The sequence below is a fragment of the Leptodactylus fuscus genome, chromosome 2 (assembly GCF_031893055.1).
Source record: "Leptodactylus fuscus isolate aLepFus1 chromosome 2, aLepFus1.hap2, whole genome shotgun sequence".
Classification (NCBI taxonomy): domain Eukaryota; kingdom Metazoa; phylum Chordata; class Amphibia; order Anura; family Leptodactylidae; genus Leptodactylus; species Leptodactylus fuscus.
In genome coordinates this window covers 103,475,763-103,502,792 of record NC_134266.1, presented here as the reverse complement: position 1 = coordinate 103,502,792, position 27,030 = coordinate 103,475,763, and the positions used below count along the sequence as shown (strand labels likewise).

The 27,030-nt window shown below is 44.8% G+C and overlaps 1 protein-coding gene across 1 annotated transcript in view; it reads right to left on the bottom strand.

The window, feature by feature from the left end:
- Window positions 1-27,030, bottom strand: part of CACNA1S (calcium voltage-gated channel subunit alpha1 S) — a 676,496-nt gene that overhangs the window by 264,422 nt on the left and 385,044 nt on the right. The gene's annotated exons all lie outside the window — the stretch shown is intronic.

Sequence of the window (27,030 nt, the reverse complement as noted above, 5' to 3'; positions counted from 1 at the left end):
GCAGAAACCGCGGGAGCTGGGGTTGAGGAACCCTTGGGTTTTGGAGATGGTACTCCATCAAGGGTCTCTGCTGCTCACACACTCTGCTCAACATGTGGTACCTCGAGTTCCAGCGTGTGGGGACGTCGCACAACAGCCGGTGTTCGGGCAGATGTAGGCATTGCTGGAGTCTTTTGAGGCTAGCAGCGGCTACTGTAGACTTGCGAAAGTGGGCATACAAGCACCGCACTTCACCAGTCGCTCGCGTTTTTAAAAACCGTTGCACCACTAAATTGAAAAGTGGGGGGGCCACACAGTGGCCCAGTGGTTAGCACTGCAGCCTTGCACCGCTGGAGTCCTGGTGTTCAATTCCCGCCAAGGGCAAAAAACCATCTGCAAGGAGTTTGTATGTTCTCCCCGTGTTTGCATGGATTTCCATCCCATATTCCAAAGACATACTAATAGGGAAAAATGTACATTGTGAGCTCTATGTGGGGCTCACAATCTACATTTAAAAAAAATAAAATAAATTGAAAATGTGGGCCGATATCACACACAACCCTGCCTGGGCCCAGGTGCAGCGGCAAAAACCATATTGACGTCTCATCAAGGAGGGCATCCCTCACCTCGGAGGCAGTGTGCTGTCTGTCCCCCAAGCTGATGAGCTTCAGCACGGCCCACTGAGGTCTTCCCACGCCAGTGCTGCAGCGTTTCCAGCAGGTAGCTGGGGTCGATGTGATGGCGGAGGAGGAGGGTGGTGGTTCAGAGCCCCTTCCAGGAATGTTGGGCGGGGATACGAGGTAGACTGCCCCAGTTTGTGACCCGGTCCCAGTCTCAACGACATTCACCCAGTGTGCCGTCAGTGAAATGTAGCATCCCTGTCCACATGCACTTGTCCACGCATCGGTGGTCAAGTGGACCTTTGTGCAAAGCGTGGAACTTAGGGCCCGCCTTATGTTGCGTGACACATGCTGATGCAAGGTGGGGATGGTACACCGGGAGAAGTAGTGACGGCTAGGGACAGCATAGCGAAGTGCCGCTCTTGCCATCAGGTCACTGAAGGCCTGAGTTTCCACAAGCCGGAACAGCAACATCTCCTGGGCCAGGAGTTTGGAGATGTGCGTGTTTAAGGCGTGTGCATGTGGGTGGGTAGCGCTGTACTTTTGCCTGCGCTCAAACGTCTGGGAGATGGTGGATTCCTGGGAAGAGACGCATGATGGTGCAGGAGAAGGAGCTGAGGCAGGAAAACGGGAGGATGAGGGAGAAGTCCCCAAAGTGGTGGAAGCAGATGTGGAGGTGTCCTGGCTGGTGGTCTGGACTGCAGCACCAGTACTGGCAGCAGTGGGAGAGGCAGTGGCGGCAACGTCGGGCAATGATTTCCCTGCGTTTGCTCTCTCCTACTGAGCCCAGTGCTTGCCTTCCAAATGACGGCACATGGCAGTGGTCGTAAGGTTGCTCTTTTCAGAGCCCCTACTCAGTTTTGAGTTGCAAAGTGTGCAAACCGCACTATATTTGTCCTCCACGCATACATTAAAAAATCTCCACACCACCGAAGAACGTGGCCTCGATGAGGGGAGTTTTTCTAGGCTGGCTAGAATAGGGAACATCTTGGGCCTTGCTTTCTGTGGCCTGGCTTCGGTGAAGCAGTTGTCCTCTGCCTCTGGACATGCCTCTGCCTCTAGCCACCCTCTTTGGTGCTGCACTTCCCTCCACATCTACACTGCTTTCCCCGCTTGACATCCCCCCTGTCCAGGTCGGGTCAGTGTCCTCGTCGTCCACCACCTCCTTTTCCAATTCCTCTCTTGGCTCCTCCTCCTGCACACCGCACATGTGAACAGGCTTCCCTGATGGCAACTGTGTCTCATCATCGTCACTGAGGGCGGGTTGCTTGTCAACAACAAAATCAACAGGAGATGGCAGATGCTCCATTGTTTGGGCATCAGGACACAGAAACACATCTGGTAGCTCCTGGGATTCGGGAAGTGGTGGGACAGAAAGAGGGACAGTGAAAGGACCCGAAAACAGCTCCTGAAAGGTGGGATTACTCTGCTGGGAAGACTGGGCATGTTGTGAGGAAGGAGGACCAGACTGTTGGGTAGGAGGAGGAGTTGAAGTAGAGGCTGACTGGCTGGTGGAGAATGTTCTGGAAGCATTATCAGCTAGCCATTGTAACACCTGTTCCTGGTGCTCGGGCCTGGTTAGTGTTGTACTCTGTACCCTACTTAATGTGGCCATCAAGCTGGGGACTGTGGGGAAGCGCAATGCTTGCTGCTGCAGAGGAGTAGGCACGGGATGCGCTGTAGCTTGACCGCAACCTTGCTCCCCAGCTGCATTTCCATGCCCCCGGCCTCTTCCCCGTCCTTGTCCCTTTGCACTAGCCTTACGCATTTTGAGATGTATATAAATGCGGATTTTATGGTGTATACACCGAGGAAAGTTGGATTGAGCGTATATGGCTTGACGGATTTGCTGTGTATAGCACTTAGGTTTTTTGTGGGTATACACCGAGGAAAGCTGGATTGAGCGTATATGGCCTGACAGATTTGCTGTGTATAGCACTTAGGTTTTTTGTGGGTATACACCAAGGAAAGCTGGATTGAGCGTATATGGGATCCTATATACCCTATGTGAGTACACAGGTTTCTGCTTACCCCTATGGGACCAGTATATACTGTATACCATGGTTGGGAAAAAAGGGCTTTTGGGATATTTTGGAAGGTTGAATCGCTATACCGGAGCTGTATATCTCCTCTCCCTGCAGTATAGCTCTGAAAAGAGCTGTTGTTGCTCAGTTTTTCCTGACTAACAAAAGCTACAATTCTATCTGACCCTCTGCAGATAGAGGGTCCCTATCTCTCCAAACCGCAACTGAGACGAACATGGCAGCCACTATTCTTATAAATCCGAGGTCACCTGATTTCGGCAGCCAATGGCTTTTTTTTTTTTTTCAATGCCTACGTTGTGGTAGTACCTGTCCCACCTCCCCTGCACAGTTATTGGTGCCAAAAAAGCACCGGGGAAGGTGGGAGGGGATACGAATTTTTACTGCGTTTTCCGCGTGGTATTCAATTGGAATCGAATATCTCGAATAGCCTGATATTCGATCGAATACCTATTTGATCGAACGCTGTTCGCTCATCTCTAATTACTTTACAAAAAAAAAAAAGTGCTCACTGATACTTTTGTTAATTGACAAAAATAAAGTAACCAATCAAAAGAGAAATTTAAATCAAATCAATATTTGGCGCGGCTACTTCATGCCTCCAAGAAGCATTTGAAGGAACTTGTCAGGGAAGTTGCTCCAAACATCTTGGATAAGCAACCACAGATCTTCTGTGGATGTAGACTAGCTCAAATCATTGTAATTTATGTAATTGTAGCAACCCAGTGGAGTAAGCCGAGTGGCTGGGAGTAGTAGTTCTTGAATAGAAGTAGTTTGCATCATGCTGGCTAGTAACTCGACCAATTCCTCCAGTTTTTCTCCTGAGCTGGTGCATTGCTAAGAGAGCCTTCCAGATACCTGTAGGTGGTACAAGTATTTTCCCTCAACTCTTGTCCTACAAGTTGTCACACTTCCTGAGCATAATTGGTAATGGAGTGCCCATAATGTCCTTAAAGGAATATAACTCAGGAGACACAAGGTATGAAGGAACAGCATAATAAGACTCTTTACTTGAAGAGGAACACAGTAGAACAGTTTAAATGGAGGTACACTTCATGGGACTTTACACTGGGAGTTGGAGCTGAGTTTGCAGTTGGTACACCTGGCTGGCAGTCTGAATTTTCTTTACTAAATCTGGTTATTCTAGTCAGCCTCCTTCACCTTCAGAAAGTCCCATATAGAATTACTAATGCCCACTCTGGAGTGAAAGCTAAGGGCTAGTTCACACGTGGTGGCCCGCGCAGGTTTTGACAGAGAGAGAGAGACGCGGAAAGCGTCTCGTGGTCAAAACCCGCCTGCCACGACCATCGCGGTCGCGGCTTTCCCCTCCGTAGCTGGCTCAAATGAATGAGCCGACACAGGAGGGTGCTGCCGCTAGACGGAAGCTGTGGTCCAGCGCGACATGTCGCTTCTTTTCTCTGCTAGCAGCAGCCCGCCGCTAGCGGAAAAAAGAAGCCCGGCGGTCTGCATAGACCACCATTGTAAAGGGGCGGTTTTTGAAGCGAAATCTGCTGTCAAAAACCTCCCCTTTGCTCACGTGTGAACTGACCCGTTAACAGGTTTCTCAGTCTGTCCTGTGACATAGGCAGAATTTTTTCTTTGAGCCCTATTATCCTCAGATACCAAGCTGGTATACAGTTCTAGGTTTTCTAAAGCACAGCAAGAGAGAATTTCTTCCTCCTTTCTAATTCTAGGCACAATCTGATGTAACTGGATAATCTCCAGGCTGTGAGGCCTAACTTAGTCTCACAGTTCTGTGTATGCATCCTCACTCTCCATATGCCCCAGTTCTCCAAAAGAGAAGCCTAGACTACTACTTCTTTCCAGAACCAACTGCCTATGTCATATCACTCCTACCTAAAAGTTTTGCACTGTACTACATATACACATAACAGATAGATAGCTAAGTAGATTGCTATTTGAATTTTGACAAGAAAGTCACAGTCCTTTCGGTGGTTTGAAAATTCATAAAATGCTACTTAAATGCCAATATTTAATTTTAAAGAGGACCTGTCATCCTCTCTACTGAATCCTCAATTGTTATCAATTTTTATGCAACAACTCCAAAGATTTCCAAAGATATCAGCGGTATTACTTTTGTCTACCAATACATGTGTATTGTCAAGTGAGTATTCTTCCACTGCCCAGTGATGATAGTGGTGGAGTCTGTCAACTAGACAGTATGAGACTATATAAATAATAATACATTTTATTTATATAGCACCATATCCCCCAGCACTTTACATATTGTAGAGCTCAGACTGGGGTTGAGCCGATCTTGAAATTTCAGGATCATTTTTAAAATCCGATTTCTGATCATTTTCCATTCAAACCCGATCCCAATGCAAGACAATGTGAATTTTTAAATAATCGGAGATCGGATTTTAAAAATGATCCTATTCACTACACAGCATGTTGTACAAAATTTTTTTTCAATTATTGGACCCCACGCTGTGTAGTGATTAACCCCCCACCCCACCCCACCCTCCCCACACACACACACACACACCGGTGTCCGCTTAACTGCACAGCTGCAGCTCCCAGTTCTTCTGGGTCCGGTCCTCTGTCCTTCACATGTCTTCACAGCGCCCTGTGCCCCGCCTCCCTAGACTAGTATTGTAGAGATGCAGGGAGTAGGCAGTGCAGCTGGAGAGTGTAGGCGGGGAGACGTGAGTGCATCAGTACCCGCCCACACTCTTCTAAGCCCCACCTTCTCTATAATACTAGTTTAGGGAGGCGGAGGCGGGGCGCAGGGGGCTCTGAATCCACATGAAGGACAGAGGACCGGACCAGCAGAGGGCAGCAGCAGCACTTCTGAGCAGGTAAGTTGAGCGAAGTTCATCAGTAGATAGATATTACTGTACATTGACTTGTCTATGTACAGGTGGTGGCAATAACTAAATCACACTTGCAGCCAGTTCTTGTGTGTACCACATTGAGCATGGAGAAAAGAAAGAAGACCAAAGAACTGTCTGAGGACTTGAGAAGCAAAATTGTGAGGAAGCATGAGCAATCTCAAGGCTACAAGTCCATCTCCCAAGACCTGAATGTTCCTGTGTCTACCGTGCGCAATGCCATCAAGAAATTTAAAGCCCATGGCACTGGACCATAATGTAGGACCCAGTGTGAGAAAGCTGGGTCTCCCTCAGAGGTCATGGGTCTTCCAGCAGGACAATGACTCAAAACACACTTCAAAAAGCACTAGAAAATTGTTTGAGAGAAAGCACTGAAGACTTCTAAAGTGGCCAGCAATGAGTCCAGACCTCAATCCCATAGAACACCTGTGGAGAGATCTCAAAATGGCAATTTGGAGAAGGCACCCTTCAAATCTCAGGGACCTGGAGTAATTTGCCAAAGAAGAAATGGTCTAAAATTCCAGCAGAGCATTGTAAGAAACTTATTAATGGTTACCGGAAGCGGTTGTTCGCAGTTATTTTGTAAAGGTTGTGTACCAAGTATTAGGGAGCCTTCACATGGAGTAAACGCACATGTATTTTTGCAAAATACACGTGTAAAAATACACGTGTATAAATAAGACTCCCATTGACTTCAATGACATTTTACAGGCATATTTTTACAGGTGTATTTTTACACGTGTAAAAAACATCATTGAAGTCAATGGGAGTCTTATTTTTACATGTGTACTTTGCAAAAATACACGCGCGTTTCGTATGAAGGCTCCCTTAGGCTGAGGGTACCAGTACTTTTGTCCAGCTCATTTTTGGAGTTTTGTGTAAAATGATCAATGATTTGACTTTTTTTTCATTCTCTTTTGTGTTTATTCATTGCAAGCAAAATAAATGAAGATATTAATACCATTAATACCAAAGAGTTTGTGCTTGCAATCATTTTCTGGAAGAAAATGAGTATTATCTGACAGAATTGCAGGGGTGCCAATACTTTTGGCCAACACTATATATATATATATATATATATATATATATATATATATATATACACACGTGTTCTTCTATGAAGATATATATATATATATATATATATATATATATATATATATATATATATACACATATATTACGAAATTACATAAGCCATAAGCGTATGAGCCGGTTGCCAGTACAAAAAAAATTATTAAGTGGCCCATTCTTCACTGGCCAGTGATGACACTAACTGGGACAGTTAACTATAGAATACAATTGTATTGGTGCCCAGGAATTAAAGGTGTGACTTTCATGGGCAGGAATCAGAGGAGTAATAGTGCCGGTCTAGTATATTACTGACATGTCCTGTTTGATGTAACTAGCTGTTTCCTATTCTGTATTATATCTATTCTAGCAGTGATATGTATGGAAACTTCACACCCCTATCATCCCACACGAACAGCACATTTTTTGGTAAAACAAATTATTACAGACATATAGACTTGGTTACTGAAATATTAGTCTTGCTTCATGAATATTATTGTTGGAAATATATTGTTTGAGGAAAACAAAATATATTTTGGACCCCCTGTATATCCACATAAGTTTGTATACCAATGCTGTTCACTTTCTTGTCTATACTATATCAAATGATTATCTGTTGTACTATATGTTTTCCTATACAGTTTCTTATAGATGATACTTCATACTGTATATATTGCATTGTTTTTATCTCTTGTAGCCTTCAGTGTAATATGTTTATAATGATAACTAGTTTCATGGTTGCCTACCAATGTAAAATTATTTTATAATAAATTAATGATATAATAAAGGTGGTTTTCTATTTTGCTCTTTGTGTTGTGCTTGTAATTTATTCAGGATGATACAATGCATATTTTAAATAAGCAGAACAGTGATCTAATAATCACTAATGCATAACAAAGTATTCAGAATTGTCAGCTAGCTGTTTAAGGCTAAGGCCCCATGTTGCAAAAAAGCTGTGTTTTGGGAGCATAGAAACGCCATGGCAAAAAAATGCTTCACTTTATTGTACCTGCAAAGTGGATGACATACTGGCTAATCCCATCCACACATTGCAGAATTTCCAGCAGAAAAGCTGTGTTTTTATTTGCATTTTTGAAAATCGCATCATGTCATTTATATCTACGGAAATGCTGGCCATTTCTGTAGCGGTATAATCAGTGGCATAACTAGGAATGGCGGGGTCCGTGGCAAACTTTTGACATGGGGGCCCCCCCCTTCCTGCCTGACACCGACGACCTTGACCAACCGACTCCCCCACCACATTCCTGCGTGCTCTATTATGCCTCATTGTGGCCCCTGCACACAGTATTATGTCCCATAGTGACCCCTGCACACAGTATTATGCACCATAGTGGCCCCTGCACACAGTATTATACACCATAGTGGCCCCTGCACACAGTATTATGTCCCATAATGAACACCCATGAACAATTATTATACTCTGGGGTCTTTCAGATCCCAGAATATAATAATTGGAGACCCGGGAGGGGGGGATACAAACAATTTTAAAAAAAAAACAACAAAAAAAAAACACTGTTACTTACCTAGCTCCAGCTCCGCTGGAGTCCTTGGTGGTGTCGGCAATCTTTAATGACATACGGACGTCACATGACCCGGGACGCAGATCCCGGTCATGTGGCATCAGACAACTGGGCCCAATGCCTGTACGGAGAGTGGAGAGGTAAATAACAGTGTTTACTTTGTTCTCTTACCTCTCCCCGGCCTCCGATCATTATACTTGGGGGTCTGAAAAGACCCCGAGTATAATAGTTCTTGTGGGGCCCGCAGTGTCACTTACTGATCCCGGCCACTACCAGGATCGGTAAGTAAATAGAGCCCTTTACCAGCTGGAGTTACACCTATTAAGTAAAAAAAAAAAAACCTGCAGGGGTAGCAGCTGTCACCGGCCCCCTAATGTCCCGGGCCCTGTGGCAGCTGCTGTTACGGTTCTTTGTATATATATAAATATATATTTTTTTTAAACAACAGAACCTCTTAGCTGTAGAACACTACAGTGAGGTCCACAGGCCCAATGGTGGGAGGCTGTATGTCTGAACTCAGATGTGAACTACTACAAAGACACTGCAGTGTGAAAATCAATGTGAACCACTGCAAAGACACTGCAGCCTAACTCAATGTGAACTACTGCAAGACACTGCAGCCTGAACTCAATGTGAACAATGTGTACTGTGCGACACTCCATGTGAACAAGGTGCAACTAAAATCCTGCCAGTTTAGCTCACTGGCCAGGTGTACCAGTACAAGTGAAACACAAACAGCTGCCAAGGGTTAACACTCACCCCAGGCCAGCAAACACACATACTTACCCCTGCGACAGCTAGGGGCCACCACGGAAGTTTTAGAACATTCTCCTGCACACAGCTTGGAGTCCCCAGGGGTGTTGCATGCTCCGGCACACAGCTTGGAGACATCACACACCCATGCTTTCGCACACAGCTAGGAGCCATACCTGAAGTCAGACAGTAACACATAGGCTATCTCAGAGACCATACCTGCTGCAGATCTACAAGCTGGAATGGCGTATACCGCTCCTAGCCCTGATCTAGCAGTTCAGGGTTTACAGGTCCTACCTAACAGCACCCAGATTGAAACAGAGAAACCCCACACAGAGGCCTAGTCTGACAACCTGCCTGAATACTGGAGCTTATCCCTGACTACTGTCATTCACTCCGTGGACTTTGAGAAAATTTTAGACAAAGTGTGAGCCCCCGGCGGGCGTCAGCTCACACTATTTAAAGGGAAGTCTCTGCCCAATAGGGTCGGTGGTGATGTCCTCACTGCTCATGCTCAATAGGGGAGAAATGGCACTTAGCTTGTGAGCAGCTCCAATAGGTCTGAGCATGCTCAGTAAGGTGAATGCTGGATGGTTGGACTGACCCGCAGGTGGCACTGTGCACTATGATAGCAACCTGCGGGACCCAATCCTAACAGCCACTACCTCTTCTACCCCGGTAGTTATGCCACTGTACTCACACATATACATTTATATACATTCATATACCATATATGTCATATATACTTATATGAATGTATGACTACTATATATACTCACATATATACATACACTCACACATACACATTATTATAGTATACTGTATATACATACCTGTATACAAACATACAGTACTCACACAATATACAAGACACAGACTTTACACAAATGTACACATATATACATATTAAACATACATATTTTATCAAAAGAATATACTCACATTTTCCAGAGGAGTGAAGCATCGCAGCAGACTGTTCACTCTACGATGTGAGAGACGACTCACTGTGAGGAGGAGGGGGAGGGAGGAAGTCCGGGCAGCAGATAAGTAAATGGATTACAAGCAGCCATTAGCTGATGCTGAAGCTGCACATGGTGACCTCCGGTATGTACTTTCCCTATATATCAGGAGGATACCATGTGCAGCTTCAGCATCAGCTAATGGGGGCCCGTGTGTGTTGAGGCAAATGCATTGGTCAGGTGCACGATTGGGCCTCCAACCATTTCTGAGAAATCGAAATGAAAATTGCTGCTGAAAAAAAAACGTGATACGTTTCTGTCACGGTGTTTTCCTCAGCATTTTTTTTTGCTGTACTTCACTACATGGGTGTTAAGGCCCCATACAACATATACCTGTATGAGTTGTGGAAGGGGTTGCTATGGAAGATCATACTGCGTGAAAGGACCACTATGGTACATTATACTGTGTGCAGGGGCCACTATTGGATATTATACTGTGTGCAGGGGCTGCAATGTGACATTATGCTGTTTGGAGGGGCCACTATGGGACATTATAATGTGGGGAGGGGCCACTATGGTCATTATTCTGTGTGGAGCGGCCACTTTGGACATTATACTGTGTGCAAAGGCCACTATCAGACATTCACAAAACCAAAAATAAATAGTAGGGCCCGTGCACACTGAGTAAACTCGCGCTCATTTTTGCATAAAACACGTGTAAAGAATACACGTGTAAAAATCAGACTCCGAATGACTTCAATTACATTTTTTTACACGTAAAAAAACGCGCCAAAAAATGCACCAAAAACGTGCTTTTTGGTGCTTTTTTTTTTTTTTTTTTTACATGTGTAAAAAATGTCATTGAAGTCAAAGGGAGTCTGATTTTTACACGTGTATTCTTTACACATGTATTTTGCAAAAATTAGCACACGTTTACTCCGTGTGAATGGACCCGTATCCAGCTCATCCTGTTATCGTGATCATCTCCCTGGGAGGCACGGATACAATGGAGACTCCAACCAGCTGAGTACAGTAGAAAGTGAAGGAGTCGACCAGGTGATGTAATTAAAATATAACCTTTATTCTTATTTCATAAAAAAGTAACATGGTAACCACAGGGAGTAAAAAATGCCGAATTATGTCATGTACATCTTTAATTTACTCCCAGTGGTTACAATGTACCGTATTTTTCGGACTATAAGACGCACTTTTTTTCCCCCAAATTTTGGAGGAAAATGAGGGTGCGTCTTATAGTCTGAATGTGGGGGGAGGAGCGGATTTGCAGCATGGCCGCGCTACTGCCACCGCTGGTTTTCTTCAGCAGCAGGAGCGTGACAATCTGCAGGCCCCGGCAGCTAAGACACTCCCCGGCATCTGCCGGTCTATTACAGCAGATGCCGGGGACTGTCTTAGCTCCCGGGGCCTGCAGATTGCCACGCTCCTGCCACTGAAGAAAACCAGCGGTGGCAGTAGCGCGGCCATGCTGTAAATCCGCTCCTCCTCCACAGGTCCCGGCAGTTAGTTAGCCCCGGGGCCGGTCCCCACCGGCCCCATACCTTTAGTGATGCAGGCCGGCTCCTGCACGGCGAGGCCGCAGGAGCCGACCTGTTCCGATGACAGCTGGGAGCCTAATGAAGGCTCCCAGGCCTGTCATAGATATATATTACTATCGCGGCTGGTCTATGACACTCCGCGATAGTAATGTATAGAATCTCCCATAGACGGCAATACACTTGTATTGCGGTCTATGGGACTTGCAATCAAATCATTGCAGGTTCAAGCCCCCTAGGCGGGGGATAATAAAATGGTAAAAAAAAAAAAAAAAAAACACTTAAAAATTAAAAATAATAAAAAAATAAAATAAATAAAAGTTCACCTCCTTTCTCTAGATCACATATAAAAGTATAACATTACTGTGAAACATACACATTAGGTATCCCTGTGTCTGAAAATGCCCAGTCTACTAATAGTTTTATGTACAGTGAACGTCAAAATCAAAAGTGCTAAACCGCCGGGTTTTTCTCTCTGTTTTGCCTCTGAATTAAATAAAAGGTGATCTAAGCAATAAAAATTTCCCAAAATGGTATAACTAAAAAGTACACCTGGCCCCACAAAAAAAACGCCCTATACATCCCCGTACAGCTGCAGGGTCACCTGTCAATGTGGCCTTGCAGCTGTTCCAAAACTACATCTCCCATACATTAAATATTTTACCATTTTTTGCCTGAAAATTTTTTTTTCCCTATTTTTCTCCTCTAAAACCTGCGTCTTATAGTCTTTTTTATGAATGAAGAATAAAGGTTATATTTTAATTACATCACCTGGTCGACACCGGATTCCTTCGCTTTCTACTATCGGACATTATACTGTCTCGAAGGGTAGCTATGGAACATTATACTGTCTGGAGGTTTGCTGTCTGCATTTTACTGTATGGGGAGTTACGCCCCTGCTTTCTAGCTATAAATGTTACACAATATCAATATGTTTAAATATTTTTCTCCCATTCTGTTCTATTGGAGTCTGAGTGAGGAGATATTTTTTCTTTTTTCTTTCCTGCACTGCCTCTTTTCTTTTAAATGTTATTTTTTGGTGGATAATCAAGATTTTTCTGCCTTCTGAACTTCTATAGGTTGAAAATATGTTAATGTTCTTTGACCATCTTCCACTTTACCTGTAAAGTATAGTATAGTATAGTATAGTATAGTATAGTATAGTATAGTATAGTATAGTAGCTGTATCTTATCCTTCTTTTACATTTGCGTTCGGTATTCCATTCAGGGAGTCCGAATGGGAATGCCCCGAACAGAATACCAAACGCAACTGCAATCGGTGTGCAGTAAAAGCACACGGACCCCATAGACTACAATGGGGTCCATGTGCTGGCCACGAACTACTTTCCACCTCCACCGGGAGGTGGAGATCTGGCGGCAAGCACACGGACCCCATTATAGTCTCAACTACTTCAGAGGTCTCTACAAAAACATCCCAGAAGAAGACCTAACCCCAGAACATCAACAGATAACCACCAAACTGAGGGATATGGAGAAAGTCACCAAAGACTTCCAGAACCCCCTATACTCACCAATCACTGTAAAAGATATACAGGAAAGAATTACCCTGCTGAAAGGCAAAAAGGCCAGCGGCCCTGACGGTATCCTACCAGAGATGATCAAATACAGCCCTCCAGCAATACATGCGGCACTGGCAAAACTATTCACCCTCGTGCTCAATGCAGGACACTTCCCCCGAGACTGGAACAAAGGCCTCATAACCCCCATCTACAAGAATGAGGACCAATATGACCCCAACAACTACAGAGGGATCTGTGTCAGCAATACGCTGGGGAAACTGTTCAACAGCATCATCAATAACAGAATCCTCACCTTCCTCACACAACACGGGGTCCTCAGCAAGAGCCAAGCAGGTTTCAAGCCAAACCACCGCACCACAGACCATATCTACACCCTGCACAACCTCATCAAGACGCATGTCCACAACACCAGAAGAGGCAAGATATTCACCTGCTTCGTGGACTTAAGAATTCAGTATGGCACCCAGGCCTGCTCCTGAAACTCCTAGAGAGTGGAATAGGAGGAAGAACGTATGACGTCATCAAGAGCTCCTACACCGGAAACCAGTGCAGTGTGAAGGTGAATGGGAAAAGGACAGCATACTTCCAACAGGCCCGAGGGGTCAGACAAGGCTGTAGCCTGAGCCCAACGCTCTTCAACATCTACATCAATGAACTGGCTACAGCCCTGGAGGCCTCATCCTGAACGACCGGGAGGTGACGTTCCTGCTATACGCTGACGACCTCCTACTTCTGTCCCCCACCGAGAAAGACCTCCAAGAAAGCCTGTCAGTGCTGGAAAAATTCATCACCACATGGGCTTTACCCATCAACCACAAGAAGACCAAAGTCATGGTATTTCAGAAGAAGGGCCACAACAAAGCCCTCACCCCACACTGAACGGCTCCACACTGGAGAAAACCAACAGCTACACCTACCTGGGGCTGGAGCTCAGCCAATCAGGAAGCTTCAAAGCAGCAATAGAAACCCTGAAAGTAAAAGCCTGCAGAACCTTCTACGCCATCAGAAGACAACTGTACCACCTCAAACCACCGGTGAGGGTCTGGCTGAAGATATTTGACGCAGTCATTGCTCCGATCCTTCTTTATAACAGTGAGGTTTGGGGCCCAGCGACCTATCCAGACCAGTCAAAGTGGGATTCCAGCCCAACAGAGAACTTCCACCTGGAGTTCTGCAAGTACCGGCTCCATGTCCATCGCAGCACCTCCAACATGGCAGGGCAGAGCTAGGCAGACTCCCCCTATAGCTCACCATGCAGGGTGCTATCATTCTGGACACAAATACAGGGCAGCAGTCCTGGCTCTTACCACCACCAAACCTGGCTGAGCCACAAAGCCCCGAGAAAAACTGATACCCCCCAACCAAGCATCAGCCATCTGCCAAGCCAAAACCCCCAACATGCCCTGAACAAGGCTCAAATAAAAGGAGTCATTGAGAGAGACAGAGAGCGATACATCGAGGAATGGAGAAGCGCAATAAATAACTCCAAGAAACTCACCGTGTACCAGTCACTGCAAAGAGACTACACCATGGCCACCTACCTGGTGAGAATACGCCACCCCAAACACAGACAGACCCTGAGCCGGTACAGACTGAGTGCCCACAACCTGGAGATGGAGACGGGGTGACCCAGGCAGACATACAAGCCACGGGAGAATAGACTGTGCCAACACTGTGACCAGGGGGCCCTAGAAGACGAGACCCACTTCCTGCTACACTGCAACAAATACTCAGCTGTGAGGGTAGTCTACCAAAGACTCTCTGCCCACATCCCAGACTTCATATATGCAGATGAGAAGAGGAAACTCTACATCCTACTGGGAGAAGAAGAGGCCACTGTGGAGGAATGTCAATCAAAAGCATTAAAGTTACCTCCCTAAAAGGAACAAAAGCACTGGCCGAATTGACATAGCAACGGATCCTCAGCTGTGAAGCAGCAACAATTGCAAATGATCACAAAGGAACATGCCTCCTGTGATGCAGTGTGCGAGTGGAGTAAGCCCGAATAGTATGAAGTTCCTCTCCTGATACCTCAGTGTAAACTGGGGGAAACTAGAGGTGGACATTAAACTACAGCCACCCCTCCAGCTACCCCCACAGTTTACTGTCCCTCTCCAGTTGCTCCCATTTTAATGTCACCTTCCTTGCCCCAAAGTTAATGTCATCCTCTATCTGCCCCCTTCATCTATCCCCAGTCAAATAGCCCCTCTATCTACCACCAGTTTAAAGTTCCTTCTTTCATCTGCCCCCAGTTTAATGTCCCCTCTTCATATGCCCCAATTTAATGTCCACTTCTTCATCTGCCCCCAGTTTAATGTCCCCTCTTTCATCTGCGCCCAATTTAATGTCCCCTTATTCATCTGCCCCCATTTTAATGTTCCCTCTTTTACCTTCCCCCAGTTTATTGCCCCTCCCTCCATCTGCCCCCAGTTTAGTGTCAACTTTTGTATCTGCCTCCAGTTTAATGTTTCCCCTCCATTTGTCTCCACAGTTTAGCATAATAAAACACTGATACTTACCCCTCCCTCAGCTGGGCTATTCCTTAGTACTACTAACACGCTCAGATCGGCTATTACACTAAGGAATAGCCGAGCTGAACGTGTTAGTAGTACTAAGGAATAGCCAAGCTGAGCTAGTCATGTTAGTACAGGAGGAGTAGCTAGAGGGATGGTTGGGTGTAGTGCAGAGCTCTTTCATCTCCGGTGTCTGGAGTACTTGGGCTAACCGCACGGGCTCTGCTATATCTCACTATAGAAATGCATTGACCAGTGTTGATTGGGCAGTGTACGGGCATTTGGCCAATCAACGCTGGCCAATGCATTCCTATGGGAAAAAGTCAGCTTGCGCATATCGCAAGCTGACAGGGATCCCGACAAGATAGAGCCCGAAAGAGCTAGGTGAGTGACATTCCCCCCTAAATAAAGGTTATCCCTAGCTAACCCTGCCTGTAGATCTGTCCCTGTCTCACATTCATATAGTTCACAGTCCCAAATTAGTCGAATGGTAAATTCACCATTCGTCTAAATTGGTGGTTATCTGTTTCCGGCCGCCAATTCCTTTTTCCGATTTTTTTTTTTCCACTGCCTACATTGTTGTACTTCCTGTCCTACCTCCCCTGCGCTGTTATTGGTGCAAAAAACGCGCCAGGGAAGGTGGGAGGGGAAATCGAATTTTTAGTGAGTTTGCTACCTGGTGTTCGATTGGAATCGAACACCTCGAACGGCCTGATATTCAATCGAATATCAATTTGATCGAACGCCGTTCACTCATCTCTAATAATAATATGGAGCATGCAAAAATACTATACACAGGGGAAAGGGGGAGGGGAGTCCATGGGAGTAGCACCAGGAAGAATAAATACAAGTACAAAGACAAATGAATGGTTAGAACTATCAATGGCTCAAGTCCAAAGGGTAAATACAAATATACAGATATATAAATGATATCATGTCACTGCATTAGGTCATTCAAAAGAGGGATGGAGACAAGAAAAGGAAGTAATAAAGGAGGAGGAGGGGAGGAGGGTGTGCAGTAATAGTAAATGTAGGCGTGAGTATTGAGGAGGGGTATACAGGCGAAGGTAGACGGAGCAGGGTACAATATTGCTAAGTGTAAGTAAGCCAGGCATGTGTGAACCATGGGCAGGTGACACCACTATGAGCAGTTGACAGGGGGGGGGGGGGGAGAGAGGGAGTATCCTATGGGGAGTTGTAGCCTCTTCTAAAGACACACCATAGTCGCCAGAGCTCCACAAAAGATTGTTGCTGGGGCCACACGGTGGCTCAGTGGTTAGCACTGGAGTCCTGGTGTTCAAATCCCGCCAAGGGCAAAAAACTATCTGCAAGGAGTTTGTATGTTCTCCCCGTGTTTGCATGGATTTCCATCCCATATTCCAAAGACATACTGATAGGGAAAAATGTACATTGTGAGCTCTGTGTGGGGCTCACAATCTACATGAAAAAAAAAAAGATTGTTGCTTACTCAATTCCAAACTATGTAACTCCCTTAAGCCTGGCAATTTCATCCACTTTATTCAGACACAGAGGATGGCTCTTTCTCAAGCCAGTTAAGTGGGATCAGTAATTTAGCAGCCTGAACCAGCAGGGTGGCAAGATTGCCCTTTGCTGTTGACCAATCCCCAGATGGTAACCACAACAAAATGACCAATCCCCAGTTGGTAACCACAAAAAAACAGAGGCTGGGGTCAAATCAATACCAGGTGTCCCCACCTTACGTAGGTGTCACGTTGTGACTAATGCTATCACAGTCTCAGAACACTTCCCACTGACAAGTGTGTGATGTGATAATAGCAGTGGTAAAAGGAGATATTTCTGTAATGAAAAATTCTATTGTAGTAATTCTTTTTGACCACAAGATGCCGCTGTGTTAGGTAAAGGAAGAACCAGGAAGTGACGAGTTCAGGAAGTGAACTGGAGTAGTGTGTGAGGAGAAGCTGGCTGTTGAGCAGTGAGAGGTCTGAGTGACAATCGTTCGCCATCCGCTGCTGTACTACACTTGTTTCAGGCCAGGGCCAGCTCTGGAGAAGCCCGGACCTGTTGCTGGTTCCCATGTCAGGAGAGTTGGAGACGGTTGCGGTACAGACGCTGTGGAGCGGATGAAAAGAAGGACCAGCCCTTGTGACACCGTGTTCCAGTTGTCTGGAGGCAAGGAAATTCCTGTTTCTTTCGGAAAATCCATCTGACTGTTCACCCCCTTGCTAACCCGGGTAAGCGGAGCTCCGATTCACCTTTCATAAGGGTGAATAGTGTATACACGCAGTAAATAGTTTTTGGCGCCAAAAACCTAGCATAGACTGGTTCCGGCCATTTTGCTTTAAAGTGAGTTCTATCTAAACGGAGATACAGCACGTGTTGTCCTGCTATTCAAAAGAGACACTATATCCTGGATTATAGTACCAGAAGTACGTCATAAGAGGAGTTATTTGGTTCACTAAGGCTTGTGCAGCTAAGCACCAACTTCTGATTAAACAAAACCGGTTGCTGAAGTCCTCCCTGCAGGGTTGGGGTAGTGTGTCGAAATGTGGACATTGTGAAGGTTAAATATTAAACTGTGATATTGTTAACCCCAGTGAGACACCGCAGGTGATCTTCCTCTGCATACTTACATTGTTTTGTTAGCTTGGTATTAATAGGTAAATTGCAGCTGCTTTATATAGGTAGCCGCTAGTTAAAGGCATAGTTCACTAGTTCTGACATATTAGGTCATGGTGCAGTGTCACTCAGGGGTCTCGGCCCTCGGCTGAGTGTCTTGTAATTATTGATTTCATCAGGCCCGTTAGCCTGGACTTTACCCAAAAAGGGTATAGAGTAAAATTTAGGTTTCTTACTTCGTGTCTGGTGTGTTTGTGTCTGTCCGTGGAACCGCTGTATCCTTAAAGTACCTGCAAGAGCCCCGGTAGCCAGTCGGCTGCCGTGCCCTTTCCCTCCCCCCCCCCTTACATAGGATGTTCTCCACCTGAGTCCAAAAGTGGGAAATTCCTTTACAAGCTCAAAAAATATGCTCAAGCATGTCACCACAAACCCCACATCTCAAGCAGTGATCATCCGTACGTGGCCCCATCAAAGCCAGGTTGGCTGGAGTCTTATACCAGGATTTTGAAAGTTTTCTTAAACCCTTATGCAAGGTAGGAACCTGAGATTTACTGTGTATATTTGCAATCTCTGGTTCTTTAAATGAGCAACCTCGGTCATTTTCCCATTTGCCTATATATGATGGCTTAACAGTAGGAGCTACAGATAATATATAGGCATAGATTAGGGAGATAAGCCCTTCAGAAGGCCTGGTCTGTAATAACAAGGATTTAAACCATGACTGATAGGAGGCATGTGGGAAGGAACGTCTAAACTGAGTGTATCCTCGAGAGGTCAGCAACCTGGAAAAAACCCTAATTTTAGCCTGGGGCTCTGTGTACAAAGAGAAATTAGACAGAAGGACGTCTCTGGCTAATGGTCAGAAACGCCCTTCTGACTGTAAAGCGCTACGGTACCGGGCCGTAAGCTCTTCACACCGGGCACAGATCGGGAAAGCCGACAGTGCGCTGAATTCAGTGCACTGTCAGCTTTCTGGCAGTATATAACACTGCATGTGCCCGGATATGGTGAAAGGTCCTCTTTAAGGGGAGTGTCAGGAATTGGGAACTCTTTTGAGAGGTAACCAAACCACGCACAAAGATGTGTTTTTGAGTGTCGCCATCATTGTGGCAACCCACTGGTACCAGGAGAGGCGGTGCAGCACCCGTGGACTGAACATATAACGGGAGTTGGGGGGTGACAAAGCACATGTTGCAACAAAACTCAAAAGAACTAGTTGAATAATACAGGGAGTAGGAGGAATATCAGCACAAGTATAATTGAACTGAGGGGGTACAGGAGGGAGTCAAAGAAAGAATAGGACTTCGGCTTATGCATGATCCACCTGACTGTCAAAACCACAAGGAGTTCCTTACATACAGTGGGGCAAAAAAGTATTTATTCAGTCACCAATAGTGCAAGTTCCACCACTTAAAAAGATGAGAGGCGTCTGTAATTTACATCATAGGTAGACCTCAACTATGAGAGACAAAATGAGAAAACAAATCCAGAAAATCACATTGTCTGATTTTGTAAGAATTTATTTGCAAATTATGGTGGAAAATAAGTATTTGGTCAGTAACAAAATTTCATCTCAATACTTTGTTATATATCCTTTGTTGGCAATGACAGAGGTCAAACGTTTTCTGTAAGTCTTCACAAGGTTGGCACACACTGTTGTTGGTATGTTGGCCCATTCCTCCATGCAGATCTCCTCTAGAGCAGTGATGTTTTGGGGCTGTCGCTTGGCAACACGGACTTTCAACTCCCTCCAAAGGTTTTGTATAGGGTTGAGATCTGGAGACTGGCTAGGCCACTCCAGGAACTTGAAATGCTTCTTACAAAGCCACTCCTTAGTTGCCCTGGCGGTGTGCTTTGGATCATTGTCATGTTGAAAGACTCAGCCACGTTTCATCTTCAATGCCCTTGCTGATGGAGGGAGGTTTGAACTCAAAATCTCACGATACATGGCCCCATTCATTCTTTCATGTACCTGGATCAGTCGTCCTGGCCCCTTTGCAGAGAAACAGCCCCAAAGCATGATGCTTCCACCCCCATGCTTTACAGTAGGTATGGTGTTTGATGGATGCAACTCAGTATTCTTTTTCCTCCAAACACGAAAAGTTGTGTTTCTACCAAACAGTTCCAGTTTGGTTTCATCAGACCATAGGACAGTCTCCCAATACTCTTCTGGATCATCCAAACGCTCTCTAGCAAACTTCAGACGGGCCCGGACATGTACTGGCTTAAGCAGTGGGACACGTCTGGCACTGCAGGATCTGAGTCCCTGGCGGCGTAGTGTGTTACTGATGGTAGGCTTTGTTACATTGGTCCCAGCTCTCTGCAGTTCATTCACTAGGTCCCCCCGCGTGGTTCTGGGGTTTTTGCTCACCATTCTTGTGATCATTTTGACCCCACGGGGTGAGATTTTGCGTGGAGCCCCAGATCGAGGGAGATTATCAGTGGTCATGTATGTCTTCCATTTTCTAATTAATGATTTCTTCAATCCAAGCTGGTTGCCTATTGCAGATTCAGTCTTCCCAGCCTGGTGCAGGGCTACAATTTTGTTTCTGGTGTCCTTTGACAGCTCTTTGGTCTTCACCATAGTGGAGTTTGGAGTCTGACTGTTTGAGGGTGTGCACAGGTGTCTTTTTATACTGATAACAAGTTTAAACAGGTGCCATTACTACAGGTAATGAGTGGAGGAAAGAGGAGACTCTTAAAGAAGAAGTTACAGGTCTGTGAGAGCCAGAAATCTTGTTTGTTTGTAGGTGACCAAATACTTATTTTCCACCATAATTTGCAAATAAATTCTTACAAAAATCAGACAATGTGATTTTCTGGATTTGTTTTCTCATTTTGTCTCTCATAGTTGAGGTCTACCTATGATGTAAATTACAGACGCCTCTCATCTTTTTAAGTGGTGGAACTTGCACTATTGGCGACTGACTAAATACTTTTTGCCCCACTGTATGTTAAAAAAAAAAATAAAGTAAACAAAGGTTTGTGATATCACAAAATGACCGACCGGACAGTCCAGAAAACTTAGTGGAGCTAAAACTGGAACAATATAACATACTCACGACCTGAGACTATAAACAGACACAGTCATGGTGAGTGGGAGACTGAGAGTCTCTGTGCCGCCATTTTCTTAGGTCTTACTGCCTTTCCTTTTCACACCTTTGTCCACTAGTTAGCAGCTGCTAGTTTTGGGAAATCCAGGTGCTACTCTGTAACCGCCAGCCAGGATGGAATGGAGATAGGAGCAATGCCCAGCAACTCCCACGCCACAGGTAAGTCATCCGGGACCTGTATGGTACAGTGCTTGCCCTCATTAACAAACAACAGGACGAAGGGGAAAAAACATTGAAACAGCACTTTCTTCTCACGGAGATAGGAAGACAGGGGCCGGAGGAGGCGACGTCTGTATAAGATAGAGGGAGCCAGATCTTGATATAAGGAAACAGGGTCCCCATCTAAGGTCAAATACCTTGCAGGCCATTGAAGCTCTGAAGACTGCAGCAGTATTGGTGTAGCACAGAAGGGTGCAGGCGACATCACAGGGAGGCTCAGCAGCTTGTTGGACCAAGCGCAGAGCCCTGTGGATGCAGGAGACAGGACCGCTTTTTTGCAGAGGAATTTCTCCAGCACTCTTTTTGGATTTAGGGGTCTCCGTTCTGTCCCCGAATCTATCCTTCAGGGTCTTTTCCATTTTGGAGGTTGGGAGACGCTAAATAGGTAGCTACTCCAAGCAGTGAGACGGGAGCTCAAGATTAAGCGTCCATCTAGGGGTAACACAGTGGCTCAGTGGTTAGCATTGCAGTCTTGCAGCGCTGTAGTCCTGGGTTTGAGTATCGCCAGGAACAACATCTGCAATGAGTTTTTATGTTCTCCCCATGTTTGTGTGGATTTCCTCCCTTTCTACAAAGACATACAGATAGGAAAAAAAATGTACATTGTGAGCCCTATATGGGGCTCACAATCTACATTTAACAAAAAAAAAAAAAAATAAGCAGCCATTTTGTATAGCGGTCAGGCTCCGCACCTTCCAACTCTTCTCTTATAAAGAACTAGCTAATAATTAATAACTAGGGTGAGAGCCTTGCCATTAGGATTAAGGAAAAAAAGAGTAACATAAAAAAAAAAAAAATCAACGGTTCCATTGTGTCTTATGTTCTCCCCACTAGCAATAATTGGGAGAAAGAAAGAAAGAACCCTTAGGGAAGGCCCTCTTGAAGAAAATAGTTCAGAACTGAACAACCGGAGGCTGTGAATTCATTTCTTTAACAAAATTTGGTGGATCTAGGTCTTGAGAGACAAATGAGAGCTTAATAGCGTGCTTAATCCACCTGGTTAAGGTGTTATGGTCTGGGGATCTCTGACCTAGGAATGGCCCCTGACTGATAACTTCTCAGTCAAATAAAACAGAAAACATAAAAGAAAAAACCAAAAATCAGGAGTATGAGCAGTCTGGAATAACTAGTGTGGATACTCCTACACCCTGCCTTGCCCACTAGAAGTAGCCGTAGGCCCGGCTAACTTGCCTGAGTGGGCAAGGACACAGCCAGAGAAATAATTCGCCTATTAGAGAAACAGAAACCCCTGACTAGTTTCACATTTATGAGAAGAGAAAAGATACAGAAAAAGCCCCCCACAGGTGTCCGACTGGACTAACGGTGAATATGAGGAACACAAACTATAGTGCAGAAAATAAATGTGAAACAGAAAACTGACACAATGCAAAGGGATAGGATAAACAGAACTTAGCATCACACACAAAAAAAAACCCTACAAAAATCCAAACAGAAAATAAGACTAGGGTTCACTGCACCCGGAACAACTGTGTTTGGATAAAGGAGCTCAATACTTAACAAAATAACAGGATAGTGTGAACAGGCAGCAAAGAAAGCTGAATGGGCCAGGACTCAGATACAGCAGCTTCAGACAGACCATGTCTGGGACACAGGAATTGAAGATTAGAGATGAGCGAACACTAAAATGTTCGAGGTTCGAAATTCGATTCGAACAGCCGCTCACTGTTCGAGTGTTCGAACGGGTTTCGAAACCCCATTATAGTCTATGGGGAACATATACTCGTTAAGGGGGAAACCCAAATCCGTGTCTGGAGGGTCACCAAGTCCACTATGACACCCCAGGAAATGATACCAACACCCTGGAATGACACTGGGACAGCAGGGGAAGCATGTCTGGGGGCATAAAAGTCACTTTATTTCATGGAAATCCCTGTCAGCTTGCGATTTTCACAAGCTAACTTTTCCCCATAGAAATGAATTGGCCAGCGCTGATTGGCCAGAGTACGGAATTCGACCAATCAGCGCTGGCTCTGCTGGAGGAGGCGGAGTCTAAGATCGCTCCACACCAGTCTCCATTCAGGTCCGACCTTAGACTCCGCCTCCTCCGGCAGAGCCAGCGCTGATTGGCCGAAGGCTGGCCAATGCATTCCTATTGGTAGCAGTGCTGAGCCAGTTCTGCTCAACTACACCGTGTGCCAGTCAGCCCATCTGATATAGCAGAGCCGAGTGTGGATTCCTATATCCACACTCGGCTCTGCTACATCACACACTCCTCCAGCAGAGTCAGCGCTGATTGGTCGAATTCTGTACTCTGGCCAATCAGCGCTGGCCAATGCATTCCTATGGATTCCTATATCCACACTCGGCTCTGCTACATCACACACTCGGCTCTGCTATATCAGATGGGCTGACCGGCACATCAGATGTAGCAGAGCCGAGAGTGCACACTCGGCTCTGCTACATCACACACTCGGCTCTGCCGGTCAGCCCATCTGATATAGCAGAGCTCTGCCGGTCAGCCCATCTGATATAGCAGAGCCGAGTGTGCACACTCGGCTCTGCTATATCAGATGGGCTGACCGGCACACAGTGTAGTTGAGCAGAACTGGCTCAGCACTGCTACCAATAGGAATGCATTGGCCAGCCTTCGGCCAATCAGCGCTGGCTCTGCCGGAGGAGGCGGAGTCTAAGGTCGGACCTGAATGGAGACTGGTGTGGAGCGATCTTAGACTCCACCTCCTCCAGCAGAGCCAGCGCTGATTGGTCGAATTCCGTACTCTGGCCAATCAGCGCTGGCCAATGCATTCCTATTGGAAAAAGTTTATGTCACAAAAATCACAATTGCACACCCGATAGAGCCCCAAAAAGTTATTTTTAATAACATTCCTACCTAAATAAAGGTTATCCCTAGCTATCCCTGCCTGTACAGCTATCCCTGTCTCTTAGTCACAAAGTTCACATTCTCATATGACCCGGATTTGAAATCCACTATTCGTCTAAAATGGAGGTCACCTGATTTCGGCAGCCAATGACTTTTTCCGATTTTTTTCGATGCCTCCGGTGTCGTAGTTCCTGTCCCACCTCCCCTGCGCTGTTATTGGTGCAAAAAAAGCGCCAGGGAAGGTGGGAGGGGAATCAAATTTTTTTGGAGTTTGCCACGTGATGTTCGATTCGAATCGAACACATCTAACAGCCTGATATCCGATCGAACATGTGTTCGATAGAACACTGTTCGCTCATCTCTACTGAAGATTAAGATCGGCACTGACAGAATGCAAAGTGGAATTTAAATAGCAGCAGGAGTATTCAGAAGGTCAATTGGATAACAGAGCTCGGAACCGCCCAAAACCTAAATGGAGTCCTAGCACAGCAGATAAACTTAACCCCTTTAGAGACCAAGACACAGTACAGCAATGACCAGCAGTGCAGCTGATTGCACGATCCATGCAAGAGTGCAACTGCAGAGACTGCATGCCCAATGTGAATATTCCCCTACCGCACATCGGACGATTCACGTGCAGAATGCTGTTCAGACACTCCACACGTGAACCTAACAGGCTGATATATAAAAAAAAACAAAAAAAAAAAACTTGATAGTCTTCAGTAGTTGATACCTTTTTAATGGCTAACTAATAATGATGATAGATTACAACGTTTTGGAACTCTAGTCTCCTTTCTCAAGTAAATTTAAAACCATTTCTGAAGAATGCATATTTATGTGCAAAAGGGCACATAGGGATAGAATTCCAGGAGGAAGGGGGATAGAGGGTTGTTAGTAATTGCTACAAACAATGTAAACATTCTAGGTTCTTATCAGTTCTCAGGGTCTCAGGTCAGTGATTTCTGTAAAATGACATAAAACCCATGTGACAGATTAAGCCCCTTCTCCAGTGTTTGAAGCAGGATCACTGGAGAAGGGGCTTATTTTGATGAAAGAGAGTACCCCTTTTATCACAATGTGGACAAATATCAACTCAAATATTTGCCCTTGGTAGGATTTGAACACCAGGACTCCAGCGCTGCAAGGCTGCAGTGCTAACCACTGAGCCAGCATGTGACCCCGGTTCACTTGCATTGGGGGCAAATTGTGATTGGACTGGATAAGGATTACTCTTCAAATAAAGAATAAAGATGTACCCAAATTATTAGGTGGCTCTTAAAAATTCTGGTGCATCTTGCGAAGTACATTGTGCCAAATTAAAATTTATGTCAGTCAGTTTTTTTTTAATAAATCTATTAGGCTGAGATGTCCCCATGCCACCTTGATCTCCACTCTGCACCACGCACTTCTAAAAAGTGACAACCGAGTTGGAAAATAGAGAAAGTGTCACATTTTTGGCACAAACAGCTATGCTCCAAAAATATGCAACTTTTGAGCCAGAAAATTGACAAGCTTATTTTAGTAAATTTCATCCTTTATTTGTAGCAAGAATAGCTATACACTGAAATAAACAAACACATATAATGGCTTTTGGCTGGTTCATACATTTTTTATTTGAACTCTGGTGTACTATTTTCTCAAAGGTTTTAAGCTTTTCTTGTTACTTAATTTGGTATTCTATAATGTGTGATTGTGTTTGTCTATGATCTATCTGGTTTGTAAAATGTGGTGGAAAATGGTGGTATATAAAAATAAATGATTATTACTAACTATTAAGGTATGTTTATCAGGCATACTTTATGGACCTTAAATTATGGCATGCATTTTTTAAGTTTGTCATAATTTTTTTGCTAGCTTTTATGGAAGGTACACGGGATGTTCCATAGTAGGAAGCTACACATATAAACAAATTCAGAAGATAGCACAGACCAAGAAATCAAACAAAACACTGCTAAAAATATATGGGTGCACTTTTAACCCATTACAGACCTTTTGAAAAAAACAACAATGTTTTGCTCGGAAAACCATATAATTCTGAATTGAAACAATATTTTAAACAGATTTATTAAAGGTTATGTTTTAATGTACCCTACATATTCCAGACCTTGAGTGGAACTGACCCTCTGTGAAATTTTGGTCCCTAGAATTGGAGACTTCGGCCCCCATCAGCTGCCCATCCAATCACCATTCTAGAGTTTATTGGATGAACCAGTAATGATGTGTATGAGTATTTTTGCAGCTGTTGTACTGCAATGCTGACAAACTGAGTATAATTGTGGGAAATTTTGAGAGGTACACCAATGGCTAACCACCTGTCCTACCCAAAAATTATTATGTTTATCATCGTTCCTTAGTACATGTTATGAAGGTTCAAGTTGATTTCTTAAAATTGCAGACTTTTCTAAGGTCTTGTTTACATCTGCTTTGGAGTCTTTGGTTTCAGTTACAAAGAAAAGACACCTAACACATACAATAATAGTTAATGGGGTCTGTTGGGCTCCATATGTGTTTGCTGTTGTAGCCGCACTCCTATCCATTGTTCTGGTCCTCTCATGGACCAGAACAATAGATAGTCCTATGGCAGTGTGAACCTACCATAACATTTCATAAATCCAAAAGGTACATTTGAGTTCACCATTCTGCTACCTTGAGTATGTACAGTTCATGCAGTTACTGTGTATAAAAATTTGTTGTCAGTGGTTTAAATGCATTCACTAATCTACTACAAAAATGAATAAAAGGTGGAAGTGTAGTGATAGTGAGAGAGTAAGAAAATAACAGTTTTCTCAAATAAGATAATTCAAAAATTTGGAGGGCTTTTAGAAAAAAAACAA